Raw genomic sequence first — 24,658 nt, forward strand, 5'->3', positions numbered from 1 at the left:
CTTTCTTTTTTTTAATTTATTTACTTCAGCCCCAAATTCTTCATTGAACAATGACTAGTTACATGTTCATTTCTGTTACTCTGTTAGTTTAATTAGACCTCAGTGACAAAATATTTTCTTATAATTCAACTTTATTTTTCATAGCATAGGTTTGCTTGTGACTTTTCACAACTAGTCCTTATATAGGATATCAAGTCCTTCTAGCAATCCAACTTAGGCTAGACTCTCAATTCTTACTCCCTCTTTGGTGCTGGTAGAAGACAATATCTCTTTTCTTGTGCAGCCATGAAGTCCTGTTCTTCAGGTTTTAGGGACTATGTTTGGCTGTATCTTTCTGACTCTTGACAACTGGATATGTGTTAGGTGGATTTATTGTTCTGACTATATATTTTTTTTCTCCATCTTTATTGACTATTGGTTGTTTCTCTTTATGTTTAATTTATTTGTGATAGTTGTAATTCAGCCACTAACTCATGTCTGACACTTTGTGACCCCATGGACTGCAGCATACCAGGCTTCCCTGTACTTTACTATCTCCTAGAGTTTGCTGAAGCTCATGTTCATTGAGTCAGTGATACCTTCCAACCATCTCATCCCCTGTTACTCACTTCTCCCCTTGCCCTCAATCTTTCCAGCATCAGGGTCTTTTCCCATAAGTAGATTCTTCAAACCAGGTGGTCAAAGTATTGAAGCTCCAGCTTCAGCATCAGTCCTTCCAATGAATATTCAGCATTGATTTTCTTTAGGAATGTGTGTGTAACTCACTCAGTTACCACTACAGATATGTCCACATCCATCTGTGACTAATTCTATTTAAATATTTTACCTAAACCCCAGATCCCTTTCTGCACTATGTTTAAATCAAATTCAGGTCTGAAAATCATATGCTATATTTCCCTTCCTCTGATTTGCAATTTGGTTTATATTTGTGAAAAAAGTGAAGTTGCTCAGTCATGTCAGACTCTGTGATCCCTTGGACTATAGCTTACCAGGCTCCTCAATCCATGGAATTTTCCAGGCAATAGTACTGGAGGGGGTTGCCATTTCCTTCTCCAGGGGAATCTTCCCTACCCAGGGATTGAACCCAGGTCTCCCATGTTGCAGGCAGACGCTTTACTGCCTGATCCACAAGGGAAGCTCTTTGGTTCATACTGTGAGTATACTAACTTATCATTTATTACTAAATAGAGGACCAGTCCTGACCAAGGATTTGGGCCTTCTTTTCATACTGTAAGTTTCTGCTGGGAATTGGCAGAAATTGGCATTGTGTAGGTAATGGTGACATTTCCAAAACGTCATGACATCTAAGTAAGACCGTGGGATAGAATATGGGACTATGGGACAATAAAACATGACCAGAAGTGATGCATTTTATTCTTTATGGGCTAAATAAAATATTCTTTGGAATCCCCCATTTATCTCTTCCATTCTTTTAACTCACTGGATGTAAAGATTTGTTATGATTCAGATAAAGGCAGATTCATAATGCAGAAGAACCTGAGTTCCTGAATATCCACATGGAATAGATAGTAGATAGTTTCTACCTTGGGTCAGAAACTCTTCTATGAAACTGTGTGAGAGAGATATATTTTTATATTAAATTAGTAAGAATCCAAGGCTTATATTATAAATTTTTACACAACTTTAAATATTTTAAGTTGTTTGATTCTGTGATGACACTTTCAAATTTTTAGGTCTCATGGGATTTGGGAAATAAATAGGGATTTTCACATTTTATGCTACTGATTACTGAATTCATGCTTCTATTTCTATTTCCCTGATTCTTCATTTCTTGTATTTTTGTTAATACTGATTGTTTTCCACCACTGACTTACCTTTTTTTCACATAGAAGTATGATTGAAGACTCGGAGCCTTGGCTTTTAGATGATTCTGTTCTACATGAGAGTAACTGCCATTAGAGACACCGCTTCTGAAATTGCTTCTGAACTTTTGTTTCAAAATTTAAATTTTTATCTTCTATTTTCAACGATATTATTTTCAACTACATAATGCAACTACGTAGCATTCAAATCCAATATGAATGCTAGAAATATGCACAGTTGGAAAACTGTCTTAAAATCAACAATCAGTATTTACCCACAAAATCACTTTTCCTTAGAAATCCCCAATTCTTTCAGGAATGCCATAACTATTGCAATAACTCATGCTAACAGTGTCTAATCTAGAATTTACAAATATTCAATTAGAATATTAAAATATTAATTCCATCATAATGCTATGGTTTCAATCTGTGATTCAATCTCCATTATTGCTTAAGTATTTCAAACAAATTCCAGATTCTATATATACAAGATGAATTCACACTTTGTCCATAATCATTATTCTTTCATTCTGTCTTCTGTTAATATGAACCAAACCATGGTACAACCAATTTCCAAGTTGGTAACCTAGGAGTCACTTAGAACATTATATCTCATTAATATGAAAAATCCAGGCAATCAGTGGAGCTCAACATTCTGTATTTTAGAGTCTTTTGAATCTATTCACTTGACTCCATCTCCATTTGTGCAAGAGTCTATTACTGTACTCATCATGCAGTATGATAGTGTTTATTTAATGTATATGCTCTATGTAAGTTCTTTCAAGGTAGAGGTTGCGGCTATTATCAAAACCATTCTACCACCAGAACTTATCACATTGTCTCAAGTACAACAGGTCAGTTAACTCTTTGTTAAATTAATAAATAAATATATTTTCACTAGAGGGAGTCTTTTTAAGGGCCATCTCTGTTTTGAAAGAGCGTAATAGGCCATACAAGTGTCTACAAATATCCATTAACACATTCTGGGAAAGCCATATTGGCCAAGTAATTTGTCAGTGAAATTGATCATGAGAACTATGATCACAGAAGTTATAAGAGGAGCAGAGTTATGTGTAGAGCTATGCTTTTTCTCTTTGCCTCCCTGTTGGTCATGTTTCAGATAAAAGCTGCTGCACCAGATTGGAATTGGGAAGAAAAAAAAATATGGGACAAATCTGTGATAAAAATGCAGCATGAGAGAAAGAAGATGTCAAAAGCCTTTGTTATTTATGAGATCATTTGTATCCTCACCATGGTTATTCTAAGCTGACAGAGACAGTAGCTAATATGTTGCATATCAATATATCTTTTCAGTTTGAACTTATTCTATTCCCATTCTAGTCTATTCTCTCTGCCTCTCTCTACACATACATACATGCACACAGACACAAAGTTAAATATTTTCTATTATAATCTATACATTTCAGATCAGAATATTATATAACAGTATAAAATACAATCTATAGCATAACCCATAATGACATTGGTGTACAATTATTAAAATGTAAGAAATATTTATATATTTGCACATTATGTATATATTGTCTACACACACAATTATTCAATGTAACTTTGTCACCAATAAGAATGATAAATATTGCTCTTATATTACATACAGGTATCAAAACATGAAAATTATAGTAGTTATTAGACCTGCCATAAAATCTTACTATTTCATACAGAATATTACTACTAAGGGTTCTACCTATGCTATTGTTTTAAAAGAAAATGCTACTTCTCAGTTAGAGGTCAGTAAAACCAAGGAAAAGTATTCTCACCCAAGTTTGAAGAAACTGAGTTCTATCACACCCAAGGAGGTCTGTGGTCTGAACATAGAGGACTCCTGATATAATAAAAATTACACTATCAAGGAAAACACAATGTACAGGCTATAATCATAACTCTGAGGTTTGTTTTTAGAACAGGAATCTTAAAAGACTCGTTGTGATTTATCTTCCTTTATAATTATGCATAAATTATAAAATGTCCATTTTTTAAAATAATGCTAAAAAGAGAAAGATTCAGTGCTGAACCCCTGTCTATTTCACAGCAGTATATTATTCATCAGCTTATGAAAGCACTAGCCTTGCCATGGTTCTATCACATCTAATTTTTTTTTCCATTTATTTTTATTAGTTGGAGGCTAATTACTTTACAATATTGTAGTGGTTTTTGTCATACATTGACATGAATTAGCCATGGATTTACATGTATTCCCCATCCAGATCCCCCCTCCCACCTCCATCTCTCCCCGATTCTTCTGGGTTTTCCCAGTGCACCAGGACCGAGCACTTGTCTCATGCATCCAACTTGGGCTGGTGATCTGTTTCACCCTAGATAATATACATGTTTTGATGCTGTTCTCTCGAAACATCCCACCCTCGCCTTCTCCCACAGAGTCCAAAATTCTGTTCTGTACATCTGTGTCTCTTTTTCTGTTTTGCATATAGGGTTATCATTACCACCTTTCTAAATTCCATATATATGCATTAGTATACTGTATTGGTCTTTATCTTTCTGGCTTACTTTGCTCTGTATAATGGGCTCCAGTTTCATCCATCTCATTAGAATTGATTCAAATGAATTCTTTTTAATGGCTGGTTAATATTCCATGGTATATATGTACCACAGCTTCCTTATCCATTCGTCTGCTGATGGGCATCTAGGTTGCTTCCATGTCCTGGCTATTATAAATAGTGCTGTGATGAACATTGGGGTGCATGTGTCTCTTTCAGATCTGGTTTCCTCAGTGTGTATGCCCGGAAGTGGGATTGCTGGGTCAATGGCAGTTCTAATTCCAGTTTTTTAAGAAATCTCCACACTGTTCTCCATAGCGGCTGTACTAGTTTGCATTCCCACCAACAGTGTAAGAGGGTTCCCTTTTCTCCACACCCTCTCCAGCATTTATTGCTTGTAGACTTTTGTATAGCAGCCATCCTGACTGGCATGTAATGGTACCTCATTGTGGTTTTGATTTGCATTTCTCTGATAATGAGTGATGTTGAGCATCTTTTCATGTGTTTGTTAGCCATCTGTATGTCTTCTTTGGAGAAATGTCTGTTTAGTTCTTTGGCCCATTTTTTGATTGGGTCATTTATTTTTCTGGAGTTGAGCTGCAGGAGTTGCCTGTATATTTTTTATATTAATCCTTTGTCTGTTGCTTCGTTTGCTATTATTTTCTCCCAATCTGAGGGCTATCTTTTCACCTTGCTTATAGTTTCCTTTGTTGTGCAAAAGCTTTTAAGTTTCATTAGGTCCCATTTGTTTATTTTTGCTTTTATTTCCAACATTCTGGGATGTGGGTCATAGAGGATCCTGCTGTGATTTATGTCGGAGAGTGTTTTTGCCTATGTTTTCCTCTAGGAGTTGTATAGTTTCTGGTCTTACATTTAGATCTCTAATCCATTTTGAGTTTATTTTTGTGTATGGTGTTAGAAAGTGTTCTAGTTTCATTCTTTTACAAGTGGTTGACCAGTTTTCCCAGCACCACTTGTTAAAGAGGCTGTCTTTTTTCCATTGTATAACCTTGCCTCCTTTGTCGAAGATAAGGTGTCCATAGGTTTGTGGATGTATCTCTGGGCTTTCTATTCTATTCCATTGATCTATATTTCTGTCTTTGTGCCAGTACCATACTGTCTTGATGACTGTGGCTTTGTAGTATAGTCTGAAGTCAGGCAGGTTGATTCCTCCAGTTCCATTCTTCTTTCTCAAGATTACTTTGGCTATTCGAGGCTTTTTTTATTTCCATACAAATTGTGAAATTATGTGTTCTAGTTCTCTGAAGAATACCGTTGGTAGCTTGATAGTGGTTGCATTGAATCTATAGATTGCTTTGGGTAGTATAGCCATTTTGACAATATTGATTCTTCCAACCCGTGAACACGGCATATTTCTCCATCTGTTTGTGTCCTCTTTGATTTCTTTCATCAGTGTTTTATAGTTTTCTATGTATAGGTCTTTTGTTTCTTTAGGTAGATATACTCCTAAGTATTTTATTCTTTTTGTTGCAATGGTGAATGGTATTGTTTCCTTAATTTCTCTTTCTGTTTTCTCATTGTTAGTGTATAGGAATGCAAGGGATTTCTGTGTGTTAATTTTGTATCCTGCAACTTTACTATATTCGTTGATTAGCTCTAGTAATTTTCTGATAGAGTCTTTAGAATGTGAAGGATATTGAACTGATTCTGTATTCGGCTTGGGAGCACTTCTAGTTTGAAGTAGCAACTGAATTCTTAGTTAGATCTGGAGAGTCATTAGGGAAAATACTAAAACTATTCAGAATTTTTCATTTTTATTTTCTATTTTGAATGTCATACAACATATGATAGCATCATTATAAACATCATTTTTTTCATACCTCTAATGAAGAAAACATATTAACAATTAAAGTGTGACACAATACTTTTTCTTTAATTATCTTCCCAGCACATTATTGGTGTAAATTGCACTGATACAAAAGATCTTATTATTTTCCTATGCTCTCAGTTGCATTTCATTTCATGAGCCAAGCAATCCTTTTGCAACCAGCTTCATTTATATGCTTGTATTTTCCGTTCTTAGGTTCCACAAAACATTCAATTTATACTTTGCAAGCAGTTAGGAAATTGCAGTCTTTCCTCCAACCATAAATATTTGTTTCAATAATGTCGAATTTGTGTCACTATCTTTTCTTCCAACACAGTGAGCTTTTCCTCTAGTTTCCTGCTAGGAGAGATATAAAAATCACATTTAGTTTTGTTTTCAAACTATATTGTAATTTTTTTGAAAATATTTAGAGGTAATTAATTCCACATACATGTAGTATCAATAATGTGAATGAATTAACTGGAAAGAAAACTACTTGGATAGCTATGACCCATTTGTATATGATCAGGAAATGGCATCTTTATCGTGATTGCTTTATGCCTGACAGAAATGAAATGATGGAATAAATTCAAAACCATGATGTCTCAGCAGGTAAAGAGTCTGTTGACAACCCTTCCCTGGGTCAGGAAGATCCCGTAGAGAAGGGAATGGCAACTCACTCCAGTATCTTTCCCAGAGAATTCCATGGACAGAGGAGGCTGGCAGGCTACTGTTCAATGGAGGCCACAAAGAGTCAGACATAACTGAGCAACTAACACCTGCCCTAATTTAATTTTTCTTCATTATTTATACATTATATGACCTGTGTTTGTTAAAGAGTTCAAGTTCCATGAAAATTAAGTTCCTGAAGAATCTGAGAGTCTACTTTTATTTTTTTTTTCCATTTATTTTTATTAGTTGGAGGCTAATTACTTTACATCATTGCAGTGGTTTTTGTCATACATTGAAATGAATTAGCCATGGATTTACATGTATTCCCCATCCCGGTCCCCCCATCCCACCTCCCTCTCCAAGAGAAACAAAACATCCTTCTGAGACTGTGACAAACAGAAAGCTAGGATACTATTTTTAATGCTTTGTTAGTTAGATCTAAGTTGAAACACAAATACCTGAAGAGGAAAAAAGGTATATCTGTTTTTAGTACATATCTATTACCCTTTGACAATTAACATATTTTGGAATAGGAAATTGAAAAAAATCTGACGTAAAAGGCCAAAATTATTTTTCTGGCCATTCAGATAGCATTCGAAAGTTATCGTGTCAAAAGCATCTCCAGTTTGTAGTTTGTGCTGATTATTTAATTAGTTAAAGGAGGAAAGTCTGAACGAATAATCCTGAAATGCAGCAAGAGAGTTGGCTTTTATAATTGTCTATTTAAAAGCCTAACAAGAAAATAAACACATTTTGGGGTTTAAAATAGAGGATGTGTGTTCTATAAACTAATTAAGCAGCAATTCTCCAGCTTTACTCCTTTGGACTTTGTGAGTTGTTTATATTCCCCAAATACTCTGGAAACAGGAGAGTTTAGAGCTCGATAGGGCTTCCCTCCTGGCTCAGACAGTAAAGAATCTGCCTGCAATGCGGGAGACCTGGATTTGATCCTTGGGTTGGGAAGATCCCATGGAGGAGGGCATGGCAACCCACTCCAGTATTCTTGCCTGGAGAATCCCCATGGACAGAGAAGTCTGGGTGGGCTACAGTCCATGGGGTCACAAAGAGTCGGACATGACAGAGCAACTAAACATGCACAGAGGAAGAGTCGGAGGAAGGGTTTCTACCAGGAGGGAAAATGGAGCTTTTAAGGCAGAAATAGTAGCTCTCTAATACACCTTAACAAATTCCGCAAAATGTTTACTCATTTCACTGCTGATGAATACATTTTATTTTATTCTTCTTCTTATAAACAATCAGCTGTGGGTACTTGTGGGTTTTTGTTTTGTTTTTGTATTATTTCTGAAAGTAAAGTAGATATGTCAATGAGAGTAAGGATTTGTGTATGATTTTTAAGTGTTTTATGAATAGTATTAAATTTATTTTCACTAATGATGAAATATTTTCTCATTTCCAAAAGTGTCTTCTCATAGGTTTTGCTATTTTTATAGCAGTAGCATTTACAATAGCCAAGACATAAAAGCAATCTAAGTGCATGTCAACAGATAATTGGCATAAGATGGTTTTATATATATATATAAAACCATCACATATATATATATATACACACATACAAATATATGGAATGAAATATTTCTTAGTCATAAAAGAGAACGAAATTCTTCTATTTGCAGCAACATGAAGCAACCTATAAAATACCATACTTAGTGAAGAAAATCCAAACGTGAAAGACAAATACTATATGATAGCACTTGTATGTAGAATCCAAAAAATATATATACAAACCAATCTATCTACATATAAAAGAGGAACAGACACACAGACATAGAAAACAAGATTATGATTATGCAAGGGGAAGCAAGAGAGGTGAATTAGGAGTATGAGATTAACAGATAAAAATTACTGTACCTAAAATAAAGCAACAAGGATTTAATATATAGCATAGGAAATTATACTCAGTTATACTCAGGAGGTTATTATAATAACTTTTAACGGAATGCAATCTGAAAAAGTAACTGAACCACCAGGACATACACTTGAAACTAAAACAATATAGTAAATAAATTATAGCACATTTAAAAAGATAAAAAAGAAGCAAAACCACAAAATGAATGTAAATGGAAAAAGTGACTAAAAATAACAATTCTAAATTGATCATAAAGTACACTTAAATATTGAACTTAAAATTGAATCCATGGCTAATTGAATCCATGGCTAATTCATTTCAATGTATGACAAAAACTACTGTAATGATGTAAAGTAATTAGCCTCCAACTAATAAAAATAAATGGAAAAAAAAATTGAATTTTAAGTCTCAAACTCAATTTTTAAAAATTGAGTTATTAAACTCAATTTTTAAAGAAATCTACAAAATAAATCAGTTAAAGTTTTAAATACCAGTACTATATATTTAGAATTATCCAAAATAGTAATATTATTAAGACTACAATAATAGGCACAAAAAAGTAAAATAATTATAAAGAAACATCTTTTTCAGTTACATGCTAATAATTTTGAACAACTGTAAAAGTTGACTAAAATTTCTTAAGAAAAGTTTAAAAAGTAACAATACTAACTGATTCAGAATTACTGCATAGATGTGAAAGTCGCTCAGTCCTGTCCCACTCTTTGTGACCCCATGGAACTCTCTAGGCCAGAATACTGGAGTGGGTAGCCTTTTCCTTTCTCCAGGGTATCTTCCCAAACCAGGAATTGAACCCAGGTCTCCTGCACTGCAGGTGGATTGTTTACCAGCTGAGCTATCAGGGAAGCCCTTTGTTTACAAAAGCAATGAGTTCAATATGGCTCTATGCAGAGTTTTCTGAACTCGGGTCCAGATTTTCTATACAAGGCTATAGGATGAAAAAGTGTTGATTAAAAAAAAAGAAAGAAAGAAAGAAGAAGTAGAATTCATAAAGCTTATAAAACTAGCCAAAGATTTTCAAAGACATTGTTATTATTTATTTTTTAGCCTGTGCTTTATTTAATTCTAAATAATATTTTAAGATTTATATTACAAGATGGAGAAACATCCCATTCCATTTTTATTTTTATTTTACAAATAAAGATCCTTAATGGATATGGGAATTTTCTCAGAGCCACAGAGTTATAAATGATTGATTTGTGTTTAGAATCATATTGTCTGAATCCAGTATAGCAGGTAAATAAGGTAAAGTAAAACCAAAAGGCACAATCCCAACTTATCTATGCAGGACAGTTTCAGAAGTGAAAAGGAGTTACTGAACTTCACCTCAAAATATCTATCATCATTTAAATCCACATTTTTATTAAAATGAAATTACTCATGCTCAAATAGTCACTTGATAAAAATATTTGAGAAGAGGAAGTTCATTCTCCGAAGGAATAGATGTTAATAAAAAGAATGATTTTGTCATGTTCTTTAAGCTCCTTTAGGATTTTAGGGTTTAGGAAAGATCAAATATTAGGAAACTATCATTGGTGTAACCTGGAGTTTACACAGCTTTTCTCTCTCAAGAAATGTATTCATGAATGAGTATGAAATAATTGAATTTACTAACGATTACTGAAAAAAGAGAAGCAATTTTCAACAAAAAAAGATATTCTCTTTATTTGCTCTACAATTCAATTTTAGTCTACACACATGGAACAAGGTTGATTGCTTTTAAATTAGACCTCTCTTACAGTTCTAATATGTTATTAAGTATTTATAAACTTAAGATATCAACTAAGATTGCTTACCTTGCTTTAGGCTGGCATAATTAATGCCTACATTTTGTTTCCATGTAAAATGTATTTATTAAAAACTATTTGATGATGCTCATTTAGCCTATGTGTTTTAAAATTGTGCCATATATGACTTAATTAAATAGGAGTTCAAGAAGTCAGCCATTTTATTATCTCAAAGGGAAGCCTGTACAATATAATTTACAAGTGCAAAGATGAGGGCGAATAGCTGAGTGCTTTAGGCCTGGAGATACTTGTAATGCTGAAAATAAAATAACTTCAAGTTTGAAGTTATCTGAAAGATTTTCTTCTTTAATGACTCAACTGATTATCAAGTACTTGTAAAATAGTTTGCATAAGAGACTTTCAGTCTTCACTAGTATACAACCTGTAAAACAAAACTGTTTTTTAATGATGCTGTGGAATCTTCAGAAAGCTCTCATTTTCCTTATTTTGAGCTGTATTTTTCTCCTAGAAAAGTGTTAAATTGTTGCCATATCTATCAGTTTGTGCATGAATGCTAGGTTGCTTCAGTCATGTCCAACTCTTTTCCACCTATGGATAGATCATATAAAATAATTTAATCTTTATGTTTTTAAATACTGCTATCATAAGCTCCTAAATCTTGGTTTCCTGTCATTAACTCAGAGATCCTTTAGTTGCTCCTAATATAGCAAATAAATTTATGTTAAAAACACCATCATTTTTTGTGGTTTTTTTGTTTGTTTTTTTAGTCTTTTAAAATAAGTGAATTTTACTCAGTTGGTCATATTATTTTCAATAGGGCCAAAGTACCACAACTTATTTGTCATATCTCTCAAAAACGTACAGAAACTAGCCACCTTTCCAATTTTTTTTTCAGCTTTTCTCCTATGCTCTTTAAAATAAACCATCGGCATTAAAGGGCATGAGGAATTTCTTTTTAAAACAGAACATGTTTAAAAATTCTCAATGTCAACAGTATCTCCAATTTCTGGTAATTGATAAAAATAAGTCTGGGACCTGCTCCAACATGTAATCTATGAGAACAGCATTACTAATCACTGATTTGACAGGTTAAAGGACTGGAATTTCTTTACAACCAAAGGACACGATGCCCAAGTTATACTCGAGAAACAGCACTGATGATTGCATGTTTCATGTGTCATGAAACAGGTAAGAGTAGAAAAAAGGTGAGAAAGCTAGCAGGGAAATGCAATGTTTATGACCTATGGGGACTTGTAAAGCAAATGCCAGCACTGAAAGGTTTTAAACATTTCTTTCTGATTTGCAGATTATCAGGTTTTTAAGATAAGGAAAAAAAATTTCTTAAATGAAGTTTTTCTTCAAACCGATATGTATTCATCTTAAATACATCTATAAAGTTTGGCATTGTAAAGCACGGTAACTTTCCCCAGATTAAACTGGCCATTCAGTATTTCTCTTCAGCTTACTCATATGCTTTAATGCATTTCCCTTATTATATATGGCTTTTAAATGTCACTTTACAAAGTTATTTCTACATATGCTTGAGTGGCGCCAGTTGTATGGCTTTGTTTAAACCACTCTCCTCTTTGTAGACACAGCCAGAACATAATTATAACCTATTAAGATCTCATATTTAACATGTGTCAACCACTGGTAAACAGCGAGCCTGGCGTGAGCCAGTGGGATGCTGACTTTTCATAAGAGACTCTCCTTCAGAAGTAAAATATATGAGAATTTTGTTAGGAAGCACTGCTAGAACAAAGTCTGCCCCTTTGGGGGCAATACTAATTTCTTCTTAAATTCTAAAATAAAGGAGCAAAATAGTGGTATAGGAATTTCTAGTGTCCATCCCCTCCCGGAAACACCAATTTGGCAATTAATCCTTTACAAAGTCCAAGGACTCCAGGTGAAGGGTTTGAGCACCTGAGTGAAGCATAAAAATAAAAAAAAAGATGCACTGAAGGAGGGTAGGAAAGATAGATTCATACTGTGTCTGTCACTCTTTGCCCAAAGCCAAGCAGTCTAGCCCTAAGACACCTGTCTGGTGGGAAGAGGGCAGTGAAGTGAGCACCCTCCTTCACCCCAGACCCTGACACTAAGCCTCCTCTCCCAGGAATGAGTGGCTCCTGGAGGGCTCGCATGAGCAATAATCCCCATCACCCTCAGGTGCCTGCTAGCTTGCATAACCCAGTTAGCTGCTGTGACACTAGGCTCCTGGTGCACACCAATAAACCCAGCTCCAGTGGCCCCACATTTTTAGCTCATCCCAATACTAGCTATCTCTCATGGCTCCAGGTAACAACTGTGGCCCCACAGTCTTAGCAGTTTCCAGGAAGCCAGATTCCCAGCCAGCCAAAGGCTGGTTACCCCAGAACCAGGCTGTTCATGTATTTCAGCACCACGTTGACTCCTGCTGGTGGAAGGCCCTGGCACATTAAAATACAAGGGCAGCCCCTGCCACCTCAGCCTCCTGCCTGGACCCCAGGGTTTCACCCCAGTGCCAAATCTAATCATGAATCTGGTCCCTGAGCCCCCAGTTTATAGGCTGACTCCTATGGCCCAGGTGCTAGGTCACATGCATGGTCCCAGCGCTGAGGCCAAATTCAGGAAAGCCAGGCAGCAGCCTTCGCTAATGCTAGGTTGGCCTTCACAGACCCCAACACCAGGCCCACTCAAGTTATTCATTTTATAACTTTTGCCATACGTGTGGTTTGCCATGTGTTTATAATATTTTTTTAATGTTTGAAGAAAAAAATGACGTATGTAGAAAATTAAATACTAACTCATACCTAAGTGAAAAGTGAAAGTCGCTCAGTCATGTCTGACCATTTGCAACCTCATAGACTATACAGTCCATGGAATTCTAAGCCAGAATACTGGAGTGGGTAGCCTTTCCCCTCTCCAGGGCATCTTCCAACCCAGGGTTCAAACCCAGGTCTCCCGCATTGCAGGTGGACTTTTTAGCAACTGAGCCAGCTAAGCCACAAGGGAAGCCCAAATTCATAACCGTAGGGGGCAGGGAGTGCAGTTTCAATTCCTGGTCAGGGCACTAAGATCATGCATGCCACTCAGTACAGCTGAGAAATAAAAAAGAAAAAAAACTAGATATATTTATTTTCTGTCCATTTCAGTGTATTTATATAAAAAACTTATTTATGTTTAATTAATATAATTGTCCTTTGTTTAAAATTAACACTATGGTTAAATTTCATGTTTTGACTCTAAACCCTAAAACCTCAGATTCCTTAAAATATTTTTATAGCCTGAGGTTGTTTCAGAATCAGTCAGTTCAGTTGCTCATTTGTGTCCGACTCTTTGCAACCCCATGAACTGCAGCATACCAGGCCTCCCTGTCCATCACCAACTCCCAGAGTCCACCCAAACCCATGTCCACTGAGTCGGTGATGCCCTCGAACCATCTCATCCTCTGTCGTCCCCTTCTCCTCCTGCCTTCAATCTTTCCCAACATCAGGGTCTTTTCCAATGAGTCAGCTCCTCGCATCAGGTGGCTAAAGTATTGGTCTCAGTTTCAACATCAGTCCTTCCAATGAACACCCAGGACTGATCTCCTTTAGGATGGACTGTTTGGATCTCCTTGCAGTCCAAAGGACTCTCAAAAGGCTTCTCCAACACCACAGTTCAAAAGTTTCAATATATTTGCAGTGGGTTGAAATATGACTCCCCAGGAAATATGTTTACTTCTTAACCCTAGGGACTCTGAATGTGACCTTGTTCAGATAAAGACCTTTTGAAGATATAATTAAATTAAGGACCTTGAGATGAACTCATCTTGCATTACCTGGGTGGGTCCTATACCCAATGTCGTGTCCTCAAAACAGAAGAGGAAAAGACACTGACCACAAAGGAGGAGGATGTGTGGATGGAGGCAGAGACTGGAATTACTTAGCCACAAACTAGGAAACACTTGGAACCACCAGAGGTTGGGAGGGGTAAGAAAGGATCCTTCCTCACTTAGAGCTTTTGAAAGAAATATAGTCCTGCTAACTCCTTGATTTCAAACTACTGGAATCTAGAAATTAAAAAAAAAATTGTAGGGTTTTAAGTTTGTTGCAAATTGTTATAGCAACACTAGGAAACCAGTACAATATACTTGAAAAATAAACTATTTCATTCTTTTTGGTTGAAAATTACCTCAAATTTTTTACTTTTGATGATGTTGGATTAGGGATTGCAGGAGAACAAATCTTCTGAGATTAATTTGAAAAATAGGGATGAATTATGGAACCAAGATCTCTTGAGGGAAGGAATTACAAAGAAATTAGATTGACATTTTGGGTAGCTTATCCCAGGAAACATGGATGGATTAGAAAAAGACTTACTTGAGGGGCATCAATGTGTGGAGCCTTTTATCGTATCATATCTCGGGACAGAAACTTGGAGGTCATCGTTGTTCAGTCCCTCAGTCATGCCCAACTCTTTGTGAGTTAGGACTGTAGCATGCCAGGCTCCTCTGTCCTCCGCTATCTCCTGGAGTTTGCTCAAATTCACATCCATTGAGTTGGTGATGCTATTTCAGCCTGCATTTTTTCATATAATCATTGATCAGTCAAAATAATAGGGCCTTATTATTTTGGTAAAGAATAGGGAAGAGTTAGTGGTAAAGAATAGGCAGTGGTAAAGAATCTGCCTGCCAATGCAGGAGACACAAGAGATGTGGGTTCGATCCCTGGGTTGGGAAGATCACCTGGAACAGGAAATGACAACCCACTTCAGTATTCTTGCCTGGAAAATTCCATGGACAGAGGAACCTGGTGGGCTACAGTCTGTGGGGTTACAAAGAGTTGGATCCTACTGAGCAACTGAGCAGGCACACATCCAAAATAATAAGGAATATGAAAACATAAGATGATGGGAAAAGAAAACAAAAAAAGAATAAAGACTAAAATTGATCTCTAAATAAATTTTGACAATAAAGTCACCTGACTTTTTAAAAACTGTGCAGTTTTTATGCATTCCAAAAAATAATATTAAGAATATCTGTACATAAAATAACCAACATAAATTCTAGAATTTAAAAATGCAATTACCTAATTAAAAGTTTAATATATATATATATTTAATAATTGACCAATTTATAGTAAACAGTGGTTTCATGAACTGGAATTTAGGTCACATTAAAATATCCCGAATGGTCAACAATTATTCTTTATATTCCAACTTCCCTTTGATCACAATAGCATCCATCTTTGGCTTAGAAAGTTGAAAGAGTAAACAAGAGGGAAATTAAGGGCTTCTGGAATATTCAGCATGGTTTATGTGGTCATTTCCCTTGTGACTCAGCTAGTAAAAAAATCCCCCCCTGCAATGTGGTAGACCTGGGTTTGATCCCTGGGTTGGGAAGATCCTCTGGAGAAGGGAAAATCTACCTGGTTCAGTAATCTGGCCTGGAGAATTCCATGGACTGTATAGTCGGATGTGACTGAGCAACTTTCACTTTACAGTTTTGCTTTTATTAATTCTTATAATATATCATTATTTAGCATACTATTCCTCATGTGTGATGATTCACTTTTCCAAAATTAAACTAGTCAAAAAATTCAATTCCCCTCTTTCTTCTTTATTTTATTAACACTGTCCACATTTCCCTGTGCCCTCTAGAAACTCCGCTAAATCTCATGAACCCTTCCACCAACAAGATGGACTATATAAAAATTAAAGTAAGAGTTTATGCCTAACTCAGAATGGCTTCTAACCACTTAAACAACCAAGTCCAATGAGATAAATTTGATGTCGCTTAAAGTCACTAACTCATTACTTCAGCTAGACACCATCTTTCCATCAGTCTTTGCTTTTCTACAGGTACAAAAGCAAACAAAAATGTCAAGAGTTGTGAAGACAATGAAATTTTACCCTACTGATGAGCAAAGAAATCACTTTGTCACAGCTGCAAAGATACTGGCAGAAGACAAGAGACCTCTGGGTCAGAAAAAATAGAGTTCATTGCTCACATCACAGCTGGAAGCCCGCCATCATATCTGCATCCCTCTGCTTTATTCCCTAGTTCCCATAGGAATGTTTCCCACAAAGCATTCAGGTGGACTTTTGCACAAACAATACGTCTGAATCACATCTGAGGAATCTCATGCTCAGACAAAAAAAGAGAAACTCTATGTGTGCAAATTAGTAAAATTCTGAACTTTTTCCCTCAAGGAATACATTACCTTTCTTGTCTTGGTATCTTCATCAGGAAATTAATCTGTCCTCTGCCCTGAAGTAAACCCTACCTCTATTTCCCAAAGCTGTTTTCTAGCCAAGTATCCTTGAAAATCTGGAGCTAAGACTTTTATAAGATACATAGAAATCCCATGGAAAATTATTCTCCCACATAAATATACAGTATACCTTCTCATCTTGTTTTTTTGTCTTTTTAGTCTCATCATGCATTTGAGAATAAATCTGTCATAAATCATTTGCAAATAATATTTCAAGGATATATTTACAAAAATGTATCTTAATTATTTGTTAATATAATTCACCAACATAGGATAAAAAATCAGTGTTAGTGTGTTAGTCACTCAATCGTGTCTGACTCTTAGTGACCCCATGAACTGTAGCCTCCAAGGCTCTCCTGTCCATAGGATTTTCCAGGCAAGTGGAAAGTGGATTGCCATTCCCTTCTCCAGGGGATCCTTTTGATTCAGGGATTGAACCTTGGTCTCCCACATTGCAGGCAGATCCTTTACCATCTAGGCCTGCTACTTACAGCAACTTTTTTTTAAAATTATTTTTGACAAGATTTCTAATATAAATACATTCCTTAATTTAAAAAATCCTCTATTAGTAATTATTTAATAGTTCAATAATTGAAATAATCTATTGTTATATGATTAAAAATTTTGTCCTTGAACAACTTCAATAAACCATTTTAGCTCATCTTCTCTGAATAAGTTATTGCATAAATTTAGTTAATACCATGGATGTCATTACCAAAAACAAAAAGCAACAGTGCAGAACACCGCTCTAAGCATGTTATATCCATGAACTCATTTAATGGAAGAGGTGCCACTGATGTATATAGAAGGAACCAAGACACGTGACTTACAAATTGAAGAACAGATTCAACCCTGAGTCCTCTAGTTTCACTGCTTGTGCTCACTGCACTGTGATATGCTGCCTTTACATAAACATTGTTCACTGAGGAGCCAAGTATTGTTGTTATTAACTTTTCTTTTTCTTAGACTTAATTTTGCTAAATTATTGCTTCCCTTGAATTTTCCATTTTATTAGTGTTCGGTATACCTTTTCCTATATTAACTTGAGGCTTACCAAGTAATTCAGTGGTAAAGAATCTGCCTGACCGTGCAGGAGACATGGGTTCAGTCCCTGGGTCAGGAAGGAGCTCCTTGGGTAAGAAATGGCAACTTTTCCACTATACTTGCCTGGGAAATTCTATGGACAGAGGAGCCTAGTGGACCTCAGTTCATGGGGTCAAAAAGAGTCAACCATGTCTGAGTGACTGAGTATCACATCAATTTCACATTATGCCTAATAGACTTCTTGAAAATCTACTACACAATATTTTTTTTCTTGTAGACTTCCTTCTCACAGCCCCACCGCTTTCTGGTTTTATCAGAACTCTTGACTCTTTGATTGAGAGGAGATTTAACTTACAATACTTTCCATGACTAATTGGCTGGGCTAAACTTCTTTATCTTCTTAATCTACCCACTTATTCTTTTGTGGTATCACCACTTTGTGTGGGCACATTCTCCATGCTCTCCACAATTAAAAATGATATTTGAGATTATGAGATATTGGTGTGCTGTATAAATCAGACTGTATGGAGTACATTTCAAAGATCCATTATGTAGCTTTTATGTGCGCAACATCTCTGTTCCCTGACCCCTTTTTAAATGTCTCTTTTTAATTTCTAAACATAAACATGAACTGTATATTTAGCTTGTTATTCTCCATCAAATATCTAACCATTAACGAAAGAAAATTTCATAGGAAAACAGGTGCAGATTTGAAATGTCTGGATGTTTTTCTGTTGAAAGATTATGAATTAAGGTGTCAGAAGAAAATAGAAAATATTTTATCATGTGATTTTATTTGTATTTTTACCCATTGATTGATTAATCATTTGTCTTGTGACAAAAGCATCATGGAAACATAGAGAAATGAGAAATTACTTAATGTACTTCGGGTACTTTGTAAGAGACATTAAACCACCAGAGAAATGGAGCTATGTGAAGGTCAGAACAAACATCTTTCAATTTGATAATCTATTAATACTTACAGTGCTGGAAGAAATCATTAAATAAAGATATAAAAGTTTTTGAAAATGCCATTTGGTTTAGATGAAATTTCACTGACATACACTTTCAAGTGATACATGGACTCTTCTTCAAGAGATATTTATGAATGAGTTGTGAAATGTCATCATTTGCACACAAAGTTCTGTGCAATCTTTCAAGCATTCAACTTTCCATTAAAATTAATTGGGATATCCAGACTTTACTTCCTGGCAAGGCAATATTTGCCATGCTATAGTTTTGTCACTCACTCCTTAGTTAATTAAAAAAAAATGCTTTTTAACTTATTTTTATTTTTGTGCATGTGTGTGCTGAATCTTTCAGTCATGTCCTACTCTGTGTGACACCTTGGACTGTAGCCTGCCAGGCTTCTCTGTCCATGGAATCAGGAACGGCATTTGAGAAGTGGACCTTTTTTTTTTTTGGGGGGGGGGGCATGGGTACTGTAGAAAATACTGTGTTTGTGGTGTCAACATTAAATTTGAATTGTCTCATAGCCATTTAGTTACTTAGAAAATATATGAAATGCCGTTAAGTCTGTTTTCATTGAAGGTTTACCTTTATTTAAATAAAATATAAAAAAATACTTTTCAGTGTCTTACTTAAACAAAGGCTTTATAAATATTCTAGTTTAATCTTCTCTACATCCCTTGTCAATATGCATTATTGCCACCATTAAAAAAAAAAAAAAAGGAACCCTGACATTCAGACAGAAAAAGTAATTTACCAAATTCAAATACCAGATAAGCCAAGGAGGGAAAAATTAAAACATTGTCTCTCTAAATCCAATCCCATGCTGCTTTCCTAATCCCACATAATAATAGTATATGATTTGAATGCCTCAAAAGATTTCACTTTTCAATGTTTAGCACAGTGCTGTGACGCAATTTCATTAAATGCACACTGATTGGAAGCCTGTCTCAAAAAGCAATTATTTTGAGATCTTAAGTGGCTTAATGATATTCAATACTTACGAGCCAGGTACTGGTGTTACTTAATCCTTATTATGTTTAATTTTTACATCAACCCTTAAAAGTTAGACTTTGTTTCTCATTTTATTTTTCAAGAAAGGAAGTCTGGAAAGTTTAATACTTTAATTTACTCAGTAAAAAAATATAAGTTATGGATATTATGGAAAAATGGGATGCTTTCTGCATATGAATCCTATAGTCACATGAAGAATTTTTAAAGTCATATGAATGTTTTATAAGTCATGTGAATAAATTTAGATGACGTATAGTCCTTTGAAGCCAATACCAAATAAGCTTTAAACAGTCACAATAGGGGATCTAAACTAACTTAAGGGATTCCCTGGTGAGAAATGGCAACCCACTCCAGTACTCTTGCCTAGAAAAGTCCATGGGTGGAGGAGCCTGGTGGGCTACAGTCCATTGGGTCACAAAGAGTCGGACAGAACTGAGCGACTTTAATTTCTAAACTAATGTAGGTATGTCCCATGTATACTAGGACTTCTGGTGGGCTGGTTTGATTTTTTCCTAATTGTCCAACTTCCTTTTTTGTGTCCTTATTTCCCTGGTTCCCTCTCAAAATATGAAGTATCTGATTCCTACAATAAAATTCTTACTCCTTAGAACTCTTTCCCTGATTGGATCTTAATACAAACATACTACAAAGTATTTTATTTCTACAAGTTATTATATTCCTACAAGTTACTTTCTAACACCAAAGTGAAACATTTCTTCTCTCACTGAAGTGACTCGATCTTTTTGTTTGTTTGTTTGTCTGTGATTTACTTTTTATTTACAAACTATTTTAGACATTCAGAACAATTTCACACATGATATGGAGAACTGTTGTATACCATTCACCCAACTTCCCCTAATGCTAACACCTTATATAGACATATTAAAATGATCAAAACCAGGAAATTAAGATTGCTACAGTACCAGTAACTGAACTGAAAAAATTATTCAAATGTCACTACTTTCTCTCAAAAGTCATTGTCATTTTTTTTTTTTTCAACAATCAAATCTGGGATCCCACATTGCAATTGGATGCCCTCTCTCCTTAGTCTCTTCCAGTATGTGGGGATTCCTCACTCTTTTCTTGACTTTTGTGACATTGATACTTTGAAGAGTTATTGTGAGGATGCCCTTCAGTTTGGGTTTGTTGTATGTTTTCTCATGTCAGTCTCATCTCTTCTTCAGGGTGTCATAGGTCTCACTCACTAACTTGACTCAACACAGCTCTTGCATTCTCTCTCTTGCACCCCTTTTCTAAGATATCACTTTCCTGTCCCTGATATTCTGCAGTTGCTCTTCTGTTCTTTAGAGTATTCCCCTTGAAAGTCTTCGAATATCTAATTCCTTTTCATCTATCAGGTTTCACTGGAGATACCGACTTACAAAGAGTGTCCCTCCTTCACTTCTTTATCCAACCTTTGTCCCCCCATCCCATTGCTTATTCACATTACATTTATTATTCATTTTCTTTCACAAACATTGAAATTAATAGTCATTCAGTTGGTTATGAGACATCTCATCTTGTAAAGAAAAAATTCTTCTCACACATTGAAACGGAAAGGAAGACTTCATACAAGACTATTACAGAAGACTATGACAAGAAGAAATCAGATAGATTCTGACTGGCCTTGAAGAAGCTAACTAAATTCCACATTGCAATCTATGGAGGACCAAAAAAGCTCTAGGGAACCTATGGGTGCTGATAGCTTCCCCAACTCCCTTACAGATAATAAGAAAGCAAGGGCCTCGGTGCTACAAAAGTAATAACTGAATTCTGTCAATGACCTGAATGATCTTGGAAGCAAGCCTCAAATTTCAGATGAGAATCAACAACTGAGCTTGTGTCTTGACTAAAGTCTTGTGAGATCTAAGATGAGAGCCTGTAAGAAGCTGTGACCAGACTTCTCACCTGTGGAAACTGTGAAATAACAAATGGGTGCTACCTGAATCCACTAAATTGTTGGAAATGTGCTATATAGCAGTAAGAAATTGTACAAACAAAATTCTCACTTAGATTTTATTCTGTAATTTTAGGTCAAATTAGTTACCATTTTAAGTAACTAATTGTTACAGAATTTAGTGCAAAGCTGTCCTTGCTTTTACATTGAATCAAGTCTTTGCTTTGAATAGAACTGTAATTATTTCTTTTCATTTCCATCTTATTTCCTTGCTTATTTTCATCTGTCAAAATGAATTTGACAGATGGACACACATCTTTTGTTTGTTTGTTTGCTTGTTTTTGTTAATAGGATTACCCAGATAGCAAGTTAAAGACTCTTTTGTTCTACAGGATAACTTGCTTTCAGGAAGATTTTATGTTGTTCAAGCCACTGCAAATTTCCAACTCTCAGACTGACATCCTTCAACTAATAAGTATGAGGTCTGAACTACCTGTGCCATCTCTTGTAGATGCTTAGAGTGAGTCGGATTCTCATTTTCAATCAACTCCAGGGAACTGAAAAAAAAAAAAAATTAACTCAATTTTCAGAGCAGGAAGTTTAATGTCACACTGTGTCAAATTGGCCAAATTTGATGTTGTCTTGCAAGGCTTCTTCTTAGCCACTTATGTCAGTGGATACCTCCTTCTGGAAAATTTGTGTCTTTCAAAGAGCTGATGACTAAGATTCCTGTATCTATATATCATCCAGCTTTGAAACACCATTTCCCTTAGCAGAGAAGATCATGGCTGCATTCAAAAAATATGAATTAATAACTAAGCTGGTCATTTAGTTTAAATAGTTTAACATTTTTAAGGATTAGATCTTAAGTTTGCAATAACCAAAAAAATCCCACAAGATTGGAATTAGTGTATTTTACTCAGGAACCATATCTTCACATTTTGATAAAATCTTGGGTGTTGTTAGTTCTTTCTGAAGACTCTAGAGTTCTATAGTGTGTCTGAGGATTTTATTTTACTTATGTACAAAATCATTGTTGTTAAATACATTTGCTTTGTATTTGTTCATAGAATATATTTTCCAATAATATATTTTCCTATGTTCCCTTCCTAAATTATAGGACTATATAATAAAATTGAAAAATTTAGAGCCACCTTGCTTGATATTATTTTGCATCAACTACTAAAAATAATGCTGAATTATCCTGTCAAAACAATGGTAACATTAAGATAACAACGTTCATTGAGAGCCTTCTTTAATTAGCTAACCAGATAGTGTTCTGTGTAAATGACCATGGATAAATGGATAATTACAGGTCCCTTTGAAGACTACTGAGAGAGAGAGAGCGAGAGGAATTGTGTTTGATTGTAAATGATGGTACAGACTATGACGAAATTGAAGAAAAAAGCAATGTGGAGACAGAAAGTCTGGAGGGTATAATTTTTGACAGAGAGGTCAGGCATCTCAATGAGAAGGTGGCATATGAGTAAGGCTTCAAAGAGATGAGGGGGTGCACCACATAGGTTTTTGATGAAGAACATTCCCAGAAAAGGGCATAAAAATGTAAGTATATATACCCTGACTGACAAGCCAGGTGAAGATTGTGGGAAAGGTGATCTCAAAGGTAACAGGAGCTAAATATCATAGAAGTTGGTAGGTTCTTGAAAACTCATAGGTATTTTACTATGCAGAGGTGGGGTCACTTAATGGTTTCCATGGTAGAAATGAATTGATGGGTTTCCCTTGTGGCTCAGCTGGTAAAGAATCTGTCTGCAATGCAGGAGACCTGGATTAGATCCCTGGGTTGGGAAGATCTCCTGGAGAAGGGAAAGGCTATCCACTCCCATATCCTTGCCTGGAGAATTCCATGGACTGTATAATTCATAGGGTCACAAAGAGTCAGACATGACCAACTTTCAAGTAAACACTGGCTACTCTGTGGAGATGATCCTGGAAGGGATTAGGGATCCCTCAGAAAGTTACAGCAACTACCCAGGAAAGAAAGAGATGATGGTTTGTGGACCAGGAGATTTGTGTTAAAAGCTTTTGAATTTTGATTACTTTAGTGCAAACTTAACAGTTTTGCTAATATATTGAATGCAGGATAAAGGTAAAGAATGGCTTAGAAATGACTATATTTGATTCAAACCACTGAAGGATCAGTGTGCTATTTTTCTAACAATGTGGGAGAACCAAATTTTGAGGGCTGGAGAGAGAAAGAATTTAGCTTGGGACCTTAAATTTGCAATAATGGTTATATATCCTTCTGAGAATACCAAGAAGGAATTCAGTGGGAAATTCTCAGACAGAAATAGACATAAGAGAGAGGTCAATCTAGAGAAGACATTTAAATTCAAATGAATGGATGAAATTGGCTATAGAGGAAGTTCAGTATGTATGGAACAGTTAACCCTAGACAGACGCACCACACTCTGTGTCCATGGTAGCGGAAAGAGTGGCAGTTTATGGGCACAGATGTAGCTCACTGAATGGATGAGACAATGGGACATCCGGAAAGTTATTTTCTAAAGTTTCAATTTACTCAAGGAAATAAAAGAAAAGGGGATTAGGTGGCCCTGAGCAAGGAGAGAATTTGTTGATGTTTGGAGGGAAGATAATTGACTAACAGCATGATTAATGATTCACTTGAGATAAATTACCATTCAGTGGCTCAGCAACTTTGACTGTATGCTTTTTACTGATCAGATCCCACTGTACTTAAGGAAAATGCGGAGAGATGGATTTAGCTAACACTGGAATTTTGCCATCGGAGTACAATGAAATAAGAAAGAAGCAAAAGAGAACTCTATGTGTGTGTTTTTTTTTTTTTTTAATTAAAAAGTAACATTGGAATTAGGCCAGGTAAGAATCCCACAGGACAGGTATCTTAGCATTTGCACCTGATAGACAATGGGGGTTTTTGACTAATCCCAGTTCCACATAGTATGCATTGAGAACAAAACAACCACAAAGAGAACACTTGGGTCTTAGGCTTTTATTTTTATCAGGAAAACTTAAGTAGGGGCTGT

Source organism: Odocoileus virginianus, chromosome 14, assembly GCF_023699985.2.
Source record: "Odocoileus virginianus isolate 20LAN1187 ecotype Illinois chromosome 14, Ovbor_1.2, whole genome shotgun sequence".
NCBI lineage: Eukaryota > Metazoa > Chordata > Mammalia > Artiodactyla > Cervidae > Odocoileus > Odocoileus virginianus.